The 12,086-nt window shown below is 42.5% G+C and overlaps 1 long non-coding RNA gene across 2 annotated transcripts in view; it reads left to right on the top strand.

Moving 5' to 3' along the window:
- Window positions 1-647: 647 nt before the first annotated feature.
- Window positions 648-12,086, top strand: part of LOC113629457 (uncharacterized) — a 54,837-nt gene continuing 43,398 nt past the window's right edge. For both annotated transcript variants that reach the window (XR_003436550.1, XR_003436549.1), the window contains exons 1-3: window positions 648-1,341; window positions 4,511-4,869; window positions 5,678-5,754. This is a non-coding gene — a long non-coding RNA (uncharacterized LOC113629457). The remainder of the gene's footprint in view (window positions 1,342-4,510; window positions 4,870-5,677; window positions 5,755-12,086) is intronic.

Here is a 12,086-nt window from a genome sequence, read left to right as displayed (position 1 = left end):
TGTTTTCCTCTAAGAGTTTTATAGTGTCTGGTCTTACATTTAGGTCTCTAATCCATTTTGAGTTTATTTTTGTGTATGGTGTTAGGGAGTATTCTAATTTCATTCTTTTACATGTAGCTGTCCAGTTTTCCCAGCACCACTTATTGAAGAGACTGTCTTTTCTCCATTGTATACCCTTGCCTCCTTTGTCATAGATTAGTTGACCATAGGTGAATGCGTTTATCTCTGGGCTTTCTATCCTGTTCCATTGATCTATATTTCTGTTTTTGTGCCAGTACCATATTGTCTTGATTACTGTAGCTTTGTAGTATAGTCTGAAGGCTGGGAGCCTGATTCCTCCAGCTCCATTTTTTTCCCTCAAGACTGCTTTGGCTATTCGAGGTCTCTTGTGTCTCCTTACAAATTTTAAGATTTTTGTTCTAGTTCTGTAAAAAATACCATTGGTAATTTGATAGGGATTGCATTGAATCTGTAGATTGCTTTGGGTAGTATAGTCATTTTCACAATATCTTCCAGTCCAAGAACATGGTATATCTCTCCATCTGTTTGTATCATCTTTAATTTCTTTCATCAGTGTCTTATAGTTTTCTGCATACAGGTCTTTTGTCTCCTTAGGTAGGTTTAACCCTAGGTATTTTATTCTTTTTGTTGCAGTGGTAAGTGGAAGTGTTTCCTTAATTTCTTAGAAGAGGTATATTTTTAATGGAAACCTTCAATGACAACAATAATTAGCTATTCCATAGCTAATGGTCAGGCTGGTGGGGGGAGATGCTTTGAATAGGAAGCATCTATAGGGCCTCTCATGCCCCAGCTCTGCTGTGCAACTACGATCTTGTGTTTCACGGTGTTATGTATCTTGACTTAGATTTACATCTTCATTTGTTTGTTTAATGCCAGGCTCCCCAACTAGTCTGTGAGCTCCACTGGGGTGGGGGCTCGGTCTGTTTTGTTCACTGCTAAATGCCCAGAGCTTAGCACAGTGCCTGGCACACAGGAGCACTCTGATGAATGCTGGGGAGAAAAACCTCTAGAGTGACATTCGGTGAAGCGAGTGGAGACTGGGAAGCAGAGCCTACGACACTGGCACTGTCTAGTCAGAGAGGATGCAGTCTCATGATTCTCAGAGCCTGAGCCCCTGGTTCACCTGAAGTCTTAAGCTGGAGTCCCTTCCTCCTTTTTGAAGAGAGCATCGCTCACTGTCTCCTCGCCCCCTTCCACTGGGGCCCAGCCAAGCCTCCAAAAGGCCCCAGGCAGCACAGTTTGAAAACAACTGATTCAATCCCTTCATTTTACAGAGAAAGAAACCCATGGAAAGTGGAGAAACGTGGAAAGGTGACAAAGGTAAGAGACAGAAGACAAAAAAAGTGTATGTCAGAGAAAGAATCTGCTTTGTCATATTTTCCCCTGACAGCTCTTCACTGTAATTCAAGAACACCCGTCAGAGCTGTTCTCCCTCATCTGGGAATTAACTGTGAGAAACATCCCGCCTGGCCTGGAAACAAAAGAGGCCTGGAGAGAGTGTCAGGGGCTTGGTGTCCAAGAGGAACCAAGCGGCTGGAGGAGGTGGCTTTGAGGATCCTGATGATTAAGAGGGTGTGTACGTTGTAAAGGGCCCATCTGGGAAATAGCAGCCACGTTGAGACGTTGAGGACAAAGGCTTTTTTGTCCTTTGCCACCCGTGAGGCAATGCTTTTCTGAGCAGCTCTAATTATAAATCCCTGTCCCGCTAAGATGGGTAAACTTGGCAGCATTTGAGGTCTGCCTTGTGTCTTGACTATTTCTCAGTTGGTTTAGGTTTGGCAAAACCCCAAGTGCATTTTGCCAAGCACTCTTTCCCTTAATTTCTAATCCCCTGAGTGGCTTAAGGGAAATTTCATCCATATGTTTCTGAGTCATTTACTGTGAACTCATCTTTTTGGTAAAAGAAATATGTTCCCAAGCCAACACAGTCTAGAGAATAGCAAATTTTTCAGGCTGAAACAGGTCATGCTTTCTTTGGGAAGAATTTCCTGAGTTTTCTGAGTACAAGTAGGAGGGAAGGAGAACAACATTTCCTGTTCTCATATTCCTTCCCCTGCCTGCATGTCCTTTCTTAAGGCTTAGTTGAAAACCTCCTCTATTTTCTAGGAAGCTGGTGAATGCCATATTTGCATTTGGATCTAAACAAACTCTATAGACTTGTCATTTCGACACAAATTCTCCTTTTTAACCTACATTGGAAAAGAAACAAGCAATTATTGAACACATATACTACATGGCAGGTGCATCTTAGCGGCCTGGTGAGATAGACATTATTCTCACATATAAAGAGTCTGAGACTAAAAAATATTAAGTTAATTAGACAAGGCATGAACTTAATAAAAGGCAAAGTCAGAATTCACATCTGGGGCTGTCAGTTTCCCAAGTTCATGCTCCTTCCATCTGTCCATGCTCGTTCTCATGCACAGAGAGGAGGCCCAACACGTTCTAGTTGATAATCATCATGGAGCTAATGATGAATTCTGGCCAGATGTTTTTAGTAAAGTCAACAGAGACTAGATTTGACATTATTGAAAAATAGTTATCTTCTTTTCTATTACCTCAGGAGACTTTGGGACGTACTTACTCACTGTGGGGAGATGTCATACATAGAAATTATGAGTCTTGATCATACTACTATATATAAAATAATCAACAAAGATCTACTGTATAGCACAGGGAACTCTACTCAATATTCCATAATAATATATGTGGGAAAAGAATCTGAAAAAGAATGGGTATATGTATATGCATAACTGAATCACTTTGCTGTACACCTGAAACTAACACAACATTGTAAATCAACCATACTCTGATATAAAATTAAAATTAAATTATAGAAAAGAAATTGTCAGTCTTGGAAGTGAACTCTTCTATATTACTAATATCCAAGGTATAACTCTTAGTTTACAGAAATTACAGGTAATCAAGGAACACGTTAAACAATACCATGAGGATGCAATCAGCAAAATCCAGAATGTTGAAAATTCTGTGAGACAGATGGCCCAGTTTCTTCAATAAACAAATGGCTAGGGGGAAAAAAGAGGGCAAGGAAGCCTATAGATTAGAAAATGCAAGAGACATTTCAATGGAATGCAATGTGTGGATCTTATTCGGGTGCTGATTTGAGCAAACCAAGAGTAAAAAGAAATCATGAGCTAATCAGGGAAATTTAAGCGCTGCCTGAATATTTTATAATATTAACAAATTATTGGGTCTTTTTTTTAGATGTGATGAGGGTATTGTGATTGTTTTAAAAAAAAAAGAGAGATAGACCTTATCTCTTAGAAATACTACTTAAGTAAAACTTTATGTTGCCTTGGACTTGTTTTAAAGTAATCTGGGGTGGGGAGGATGTTGCGAATGGGATGAGGGGACAGATAAAAGGAGACTGGCCACATTTGAACAAGGATTGAAGCTGGGTGATAGGTACAAGGGGTTCATTATATTAGTCAGACAGATGTTTATATGTTTAAAAGTGTCCATAATTTTAAAATTGTTATGATTATAATGATCAAAGTTATTCTAATTAATTTAATATTTCCCCTTTTCTCCCACATTTGCATCTTAATCTTTACAACAACTCCATGAGGTCTGACATGAACATGCTATGGGTTTTTGTGGTGGTAGTGGTGGTTTAAAAGAAGAAAAGGAAGGAGGGAAGAAAGGAAGGGAGGGAGGGAGGAAGGAAGGGAGGGAGGGAGGAAGGAAGGAAGGGAGGAAGGAAGGGAGGGACTAAGGAGGAAAGAGAAGGAAATGGAAGGGAAGGGAAGGGAAGAAAAGCTGAGCTACTGGAGGAGAAGGGAAGTAATTTCTTGACAAAGAGAGTCAATTTTCTGCAGATTCAAGTCCCCAAATACCTGGAATTCATGTGTGTTCAGTCTTAGCCTCTTGACTCTCTGATATCTGGATTGTAGAACTGAACTACAGGCGTGGGCCTAGGTGCCAGGACCTAGGTAAAGGAGCACTTCACCTTGGCTTTTGTCCCTGACTCCATGGAGTTTCCTTTAATGTTGACCTTTTAAAGCTGCTCTCAATAATCTGCACCATAAAGGATATTGGACAGCAAGCGGCAGACATACTTGTAATATTCTTCTTTAAAAAAAAAAAAACAACAACTCCCAGATATTTTGTTTCTTGGATGAAGTTGCTGAGGAAACAATTATGAGTGATGTTAGGCTGATGGTAAAGTAAATGTATGCTCCCTCTCAGGTATCACATGAAAATGAGAGTAAGAACTTTACATTCAGTTGTATAACATCATGTGCTTTCTTCTGTAACTTTTTTTAACAGACATTTTCTAATATACATAAAGAGAACGCATAGGATATGACCTGCTTCCATGATGTCCAGCTCTAACAGTTGTCAATAACCATATTATGTCATCTATGCCTTTCCTTCCCTCCCTGCCAATGGATTATTTAAAAACAAATTCCAAGCATCCTTATCGTATCATCTGTAGAAGTTCTGTGTGCATCTCTTTTTATTTCAGATAAATGGGATTAATAGATGAGCCGCAGATGTATCTGTAGAGCGAAGACTACACCCAGAGATAACCAGTCTTGTGGCTTTGGAGGTAGGAGGAGACGGTAGGGCAGTTGGCAGAGGCTGCGAGGAAGCACGGCAGCGGGTACTGCGTCAACAGTGAGAACCGCAGATTAGAGGCCCAGAGCCCTGCCTGAGCGCTGCAGTTTCAAGGAGGGGACTTCCGTATCCGATGCCGGAAGCTGGGCAGGGCTGATTATGGAGCGGAGCAGGGAGCATCTGATCCTCTACGATCACCACCTGGGCAGCGTCAACGTGACGGCATCAGAGCTGCCAGGGAGGGAGCCGCGCGGAGGGAGAGTCCAGGTTTGGGACACTGAAAATTGTTCATTTGGTCTGTCAAAACGTTTATTCCCACCCAATTTGATAGAACCCTTTCTAAACCTTTTTTTTTTCCTTTCTTTTTTGCGGTACGCGGGCCTCTCGCTGCCGTGGCCTCTCCCATTGCGGAGCACAGGCTCCGGACGCGCAGGCCTAGCGGCCATGGCCCACGGGCCCAGCCGCTCCGCGGCACGTGGTATCTCCCCGGACCAGGGCACGAACCCGTGTCCGCTGCATCGGCAGGCGGACTCCCAACCACTGCGCCACCAGGGAAACCCGTTTCTAAACCATTTTACACACTCCTCTGCCTTCCTAAGGAGAGAAGTGCAGGGAACTTTAAGCCGTTTCTTAATGACTTCAAGGCATTACCATCAAGGACAGTTTTGTGTTGACCTCACGTATGGCCATGCCTCCAGCGACTGAGAATTATTTTACATGTGTGCTCCTAAACCAAAGGGCCACTAGATTTTTCTTTTTTTTTTCTTTTGAAGTATTTATTTACTTGTTTTGGCTGCACAGGGTCCTAGTTGCAGCGTGTGGGATCTTTAGTTGCCGCTAGCAGGATCTAGTTCCCTGAACAGGGATCGAACCCCGGCCCACTGCATTGGGAGCACGGAGTCTTAACCACTGGACCACCAGGGAAGTCCCTAGATTTTTCTTTTTCTTTTTTAAATTGAAGTATAGTTGATTTACAATATTGTGTTGGTTTCAGGAGTGATTCAGTTACATATATATGTATTTTTTCAGATTATACTCAATATCTTATAATAATCTATCTTTTTTATTTTAATAGGATAAGGTGAAGGTGGAAGGCATTGTCTCTGCTCTCCTGTCAGCTGTCACTTTTTACAGCCATCAACATACCTGGTGGTAAGAACCACTTCTGTTATGCTTCTAATGTGATGCTTCTAACCAGGCTGTGAATATTGTTACACCTGTGTCTGAGGTAAGAGTAAACTGACTGTGCGTGAGAATCCAGGAGACTCACTTTGGGGTAAAGTGTATGGATTTTGTGACACCAGTTTTGTGTCTTCAGAATCTCTTTGTGGCTTGCTTTTTAGTTATTAGCTAAGTCCTGGGTAGTTAAGGCTGCTGAGTAGGTGATACATTACTTCTGTATTGCTCACAGCTGTTTGACACAAGCTCAAGAAAGACCCTAAATCAGATCTCAGCATCTCCCAGAGATAAGAAAATGATAGCAAGGCATAGGACATGAGCAGTAAGTAGCCTGAAACTATAGATACACCATGGTAAAAACATCCTCTTGGATATCCCTGGGTCTTGGTGGGAGAGAATTGAGAATGGAAATAGTAATTTTCTAAAGTATGTTTTATTCAAAAAAACAAAACAAAAAGACACAGAACTTATCTTTAAGAATGCATTCAACTACATAAAAATCAGTAAGTCTGGGAGTGAAAAGATGCTCATCCAATGAAGTGGATGAAAGATGGTTTCCCAAAACATAACATAAACCTTTGCATACAGCTAAGAAAGCAAGGCCAGAGTGCTCAACCCCCCAGATTTGTGCTACAAGTTTCAGCTGCCCACAGGAAGTGCAGGTGGTTACCTTTCCAGTTATCTTCCTGCCTTGCTCAGCAAGAAGACCCTGTGTTTTAGATTTATTTTGACCAACAGGGACGTGTAGTTGGCGTGCTGGAAATGAGGACCGTCTTAGGTGAGAAGCTCCTGACGTTCTGGTGTTCTGAGTTACGGGAAATTGGGATGCAAGATGCTGGCAGACAAGGGTTCTGGGTGTTAGGAAAGAAGGTTCTCAAACTGCAGAGAAAAGATGGAAATATTATGAACTGAGGCCCTGTAGCGTTGACTGTCAACCCTCACTGTGCAGTAAATTCATCTGGGGAATTTTGTTCATTGAACTTTCCTGATTGAGGTATAATTTATATTAATCAAGTGTATAGATATAAATGTACCACATTTAAGACCCCACTTTGAAAATGAATTTGGACAAATGCATATGCTTTGTAACCCACACCACTATCAAGATGCAGGACAACTCTGCCATCCCTGAATGACCCCTCGTGAGCTTCCCAGAAAGCCCCCCTTTTTTACAAGCAACCTATGTTCAGATCCCTGTCTCCATATCTTGTGCCTATTCTAGAACTTCGTATAAATGGAGTCATATAGTAGGTACTTTGTGTGTGTGGGGGGTGGTTTTCACTCAGCATCATGATTTTGAGGTACATCCATGTTGTCACATGAATCAGTAGTTTTCTCCTTTTCTGTTACCAAATCGTATCTTATTATGTGGATATACCACAATGCATTCATCCATTCTGTAGTTGAGGGACATTTGGATTGTTTCCAGTTTGGGGCTGTTATTAATGAAGCTGCTGAGTCTTTTCGTGTGCATGTATTTTCACTTCTCTTGGATGAAAACCTTGAAGCAATGTTGTCATTGGGTAGGTGTATGTTTCACTTTATGAGAACCTGCCAGACCAATTTCCAAAGTGGTCACATCATTTTGTTCTCCCAGCAGAAATGAATGAGAGTTCTAGTTGCTCTGCCGTCGTCAGTATTCTTTTAATTTTAGCCATTAGTTGGTATCTCATTTTGGTTTTAATTTGCATTTCCCTGGTGACTAATGATATTGAACACTTTTTCATGTGCTTATTGGCTGTCTGTATTTTTTCTTTTGTGACGTGCCTAGTCAAGCTTTTTGGCCAGCTTTTCAGTTGGGCTATTTGTGTTTTTAATTACTGAGTTATAGGAATTGCTAAAATATCCTGGATACAAGTCCTTTGTCAGATACACATGTGGCAAATATTTTCTCCAGGTCTGACTTGTTTCCTCTTTTTATTAGCAGTATATTTTAATGGGCAGAAGTTTTTCATTTTAATGAAGTCCATTTTAACACTTTTTAAAATGATTATCTGGGTAACCTAAAAAAAAATACCCATGACTTGGCCCTACCCCAGAGATCTGGTTCAACTAGTCTGTGTTGGGGCCAAGCATCAGTGCTTTTTAAAGATTCCTTCATTCTTTCCACTGTGCAGCCAGGGTTGAGAACCCCAGAACTAAAGGGAAATACGACTTGAAATATAGAGGGCTCTAAAAAATGAAATTCTGAAAATATGATAAGGCATAATCCCAGTTAATGTCAAGGAGGTACCTAAAATCCCCTGTTCATCAGCACAGGAAATGTTTACAATGAGGAGACAGAGTCGGCAGGTAAGGACAGGCTATGGTGCTGTTACAGCTCTGGCCTCAGGCCTGTGGGATGCTCAGAGAGGAAGAAAATGGACCTTAGAAAATTGTGTTTGGGGCAAGAAGATGAACAAGAAAGGCAACATCCTAGAGTAGCTGGGAAAACAGATGATGGGAGTGCCCAGCTGGGGTTTTATTTCTGCCCTTGCCATCTGGAAACAGAATCTCCAACACCAGTAAAATGGAACATAGGTGGTTAAGAGGGAACAGTAGCTGAAGATGGATGAAGAGGCAGCGAGGGAGACCTGAGTGGCTCCCAATGAGTTCAGGTCTCCAGGCCGTGTGAATCACAGCCCTGGGAACGGGAGGACCTTGAGAGGTAATTGAGGAATCATTCTGTAATCTTTGAAAATCACGGATCAAGGGAACAGTGCCAGAAAACGAGAAAATGCTCCAAGTTTCAAAAATGGCGCTGTCAGAAACCATCAGGTCACAACAGTGTCCAGCAGCTGTCCTGGGGATGTGCCCCTTGAAGACTGGGCAGCCGCAGGCAGTCCCCAGGAAGCTCCCTGCCCCCCCACCACACACACACAAAGCAGCTTTGACTTCAAATCCAGTTGACAAGACTCTCCTCTGGGGATAAATCCTATGAACACAGGCCCTGCCCAGCCCTGCTTCACTACATTTTTAGCTTCTCTTATATGAGTAATAATTCTGTCATTAGTTATTTACATTTATTGCACACCTACTATATGCTATGCTACTATATACGTTTCTCAAGTTCTAAAACTCCTGAGTCCTCAGGAATACAGGCTCAGCCCAGACAGAGATCCAAAGACCTCTGTTTGAAAAGCACTGGATTAAAAGTTAAGAGCCAGTAGATGGATAAATAAACTGTGGGACATCTAGACAACTGAATATTGTTCAGCACTAAAACAAAATGAGCTATGAAGACACAAAAAGACTTGGAGGAACCTTAAGTGCATATTACTAAGTAAAAGAAGCCAATCTGAAAAGACTATGTACTACATGATTCCAACTATATGACATTCTGGAAAAGACCAAACTGTACAGTAAGAAGATCAGTGGTTGCCAGGGATGCAGGGGGAGGAAAAGAAGGATGAATACACAGAGCACAGAGGATTTTTAGAGAGGCGAGACTCTTCTGTATGATACTATAATGGTGGATACACGTCATTGTACATTTGTCCAAACCCATAGCATGTGCAGCACTGTGAGTGAACCCTAATGTGAACTGTGGACTTTGGGTGATAATGATGTGCCAGTGTGGGTTCACTGACTGTCACAAATGTACCCTCTCATAGGGGGGATGTCGATGGTGAGGGAGGCTCTGCATGTGTGGGGCACGGAGCATATGGGAACTGTGTACTTCCACTCAGTTTTGCTCTGAACCTAAAACTGCTCTAAACAATAAAGTCTGTGTTTAAAAATTAAACAGTTAAGAACAGAAAATAAAATTTTTGTAGAGAACATTTGGGCCCCTCAAAGTATACCCATGCACCCAATTGAAGAAATAGTGTGTGACATGCTTCATATGCATTCTTTCTAATTCTTAAAGTCACCTGCAGGATACATATTATTATTTTTCAAATTTTAGAGATGATTTAACTGGGACAGGTTTTTTTTTTTTTTTTTTTTTTCGCGGTACTTGGACCTCTCACTGTTGTGGCCTCTCCCGTTGTGGAGCACAGGCTCCGGACGCGCAGCCTCAGCGGCCATGGCTCATAGGCCCAGCCGCTCCGCAGCATGTGGGATCCTCCCGGACCGGGGCACGAATCCGTGTCCCCTGCATTGGCAGGCGGACTCTCAACCACTGCGCCACCAGGGAAGCCCTTAACTGGGACAGGTTTAAGGAAAGTGACCCAAGTCGCATTGCAAGTAACTGGCAGGACAGGATTAAACTCAGGTCTTCCATGAGGGTGAAAAATGCATGCCCTTGACAGTGACTCCTCACTGCCTCCCACCTCGACCTCCACTTATCTGTTGTGCACTTACCTGGATTCAGCACCGTCTCAGACCTTTCTCAGCGTGACTTTGTATGCGTGCTCCTCCTTTGACCTCCTCTTAGCCCAGCCCTCAGTCTTAATTCCCAGGCCTGCTGACCAAATACTTGCCAACCTCATTCTAAGATGGCCAGCCCCTTATGCAGCACTCTTTCTATCTCTAGCTTTGATTCTGCCCTAACCCCCACCTGTATACCCAGCCGTGCCTTGCCCAGCCCAGCCCAGCAGCAGGAATCAGAGCCTTGTCCTGGCTCAAGGCCCAATCATAGCAATTTGAGCCATGAAATGGAAGAACTCAGGGCCTCTTCTGCTGCATCTAGAGGAGACCACATCTTCATCACTTCCAGGAAGTGATGCTGTCATATTGTCTAACATCAATTAGAAACCAGTGTGGGATACGATCTATGAATTTGAGGTGCTTTGCTTTCTGAAGAGGCTTATAGTCCCATTTCTGGTGTCTTTTGGAATGAATGGGTGTTATGTCAATACCCTGAGTGGTAGAAGGAGAGCAACAGTCATGGGCTTCCTCACAAAGTAAAAAATGTGAGTAAAAATTCTGGCATTGTTAGAACGAACAACTGTTCATGAACTAGTGCATCCACAATGCCTGTATCATGACTGCTTCTCTTCCCTAAGACATGGGCGCAGATGGTCCATACTTGTCTGGGAGCCAGGTTTAGTAATGCTGTTATTTGATCTGTCCGAAAATGGGTAGCAATATCTGTTACCAGCTTAAATACCTTCTGGAAGTTTGGATGGTACATATCTATAACATGGTATTTAAACTTTTTAATGAGTTAAGTCTAATTGCCATTCTAACTTTGTATGTGAAGTCAAGTTCATAATAAAGCTGTTATTAAATGAAAAAAAGTGGACAAATGGTTAGCTAGCCAGTAGGAGTTAGAATTGGTGGGCAGAACTCCAGAGCCCCTTGTGGCAGCTGTGACATCTTTTCTCTGTGAAGGTGAAGCAGTGCCTTCTGGGAGTCTAGCAGGAGCTATGCCACAGCAAAGGAAGGCATTGTCAACTGAGCTCCATCTCCCGGTGACCCAGCCATGGTCTACTGAGGGACGTTGGAGAGGCTGGCAAGGCTCAGGGGCATTCTCATCTGAGCCAAGGGTAACACCATGAATTTCAAGGCCATTAATGATTTCGTATTTGAGAGTTGAGAACAGAGTTAGTCCTCAGAAGCTGTGATCCTGACCTCCTGACCCATGATGGGCATAACCACCAGCCTGACACTGGTGTACACTGGGGTACAGGTTCCATGGTACCCACCCACTGCCCCTACAAAGAGTTCATCAAGACCAAGTTTTTCACAATGATTTATTCTCCATCCATCTTCTTTGGTCCACTTTTTGAAAATATAAAACCAGGGAGCTAAGGCTATAAGACATCTAGAAGGCTTTTAATACCACAGTCATGCAGGACTGCTGCCGAACTCACTAGGCCAGTTCTTGGCAGGTATGTTCTGTACCACATTACACTTTCAGAGGCCTTACACCTACCCAGGTAAGTAAAGGGTAGAAGCAGACATAATAGCCTTCTGGACTCAGCCTAATTACTAAGCAAGCTTCCTATGCTCACCAAGAAACAATTTTGTTACAATTTGGCTTCATACAGAACTGTCTGCAAGCTAAAAAAGCACTGATTAGTGAGCATGAATATTTCATTCTCTTAACAGTTCTGTTTTTCAAAATAAGTTATTTAATAATCCTCTATAAAAAGTGATTCATTTCCTATTGCTACTATTAACAATTACCACAAATGTAGCAGCTTCAACAGCAGAAAATTCTTATGTTAGAGTTTCATCGTAGGTCAGAAGTCTAAAATGAAGGTGTGGGCGGGGCTGTATTTTTTCCAGTGGCTCTACAGGAGACTCTATTTCCTTACCTTTTCCAGCTTCTAGAGGCCTCCTGCATTCCTTGGCACGTGGCCCCTTCCTTTACCTTCAAAGCCAGAAACACTACATCTCTCTGACCCTTCTTGTGTTGGTCACATTTGGTTCAAAAT

The sequence above is a fragment of the Aethalodelphis obliquidens genome, unplaced genomic scaffold (genome assembly GCF_003676395.1).
Source record: "Aethalodelphis obliquidens isolate GAN/ISIS:26980383/991018 unplaced genomic scaffold, ASM367639v1 scaffold27, whole genome shotgun sequence".
NCBI classification, from domain to species: Eukaryota; Metazoa; Chordata; class Mammalia; order Artiodactyla; family Delphinidae; genus Aethalodelphis; species Aethalodelphis obliquidens.
This window is presented reverse-complemented; position numbering and strand designations above follow the sequence as displayed.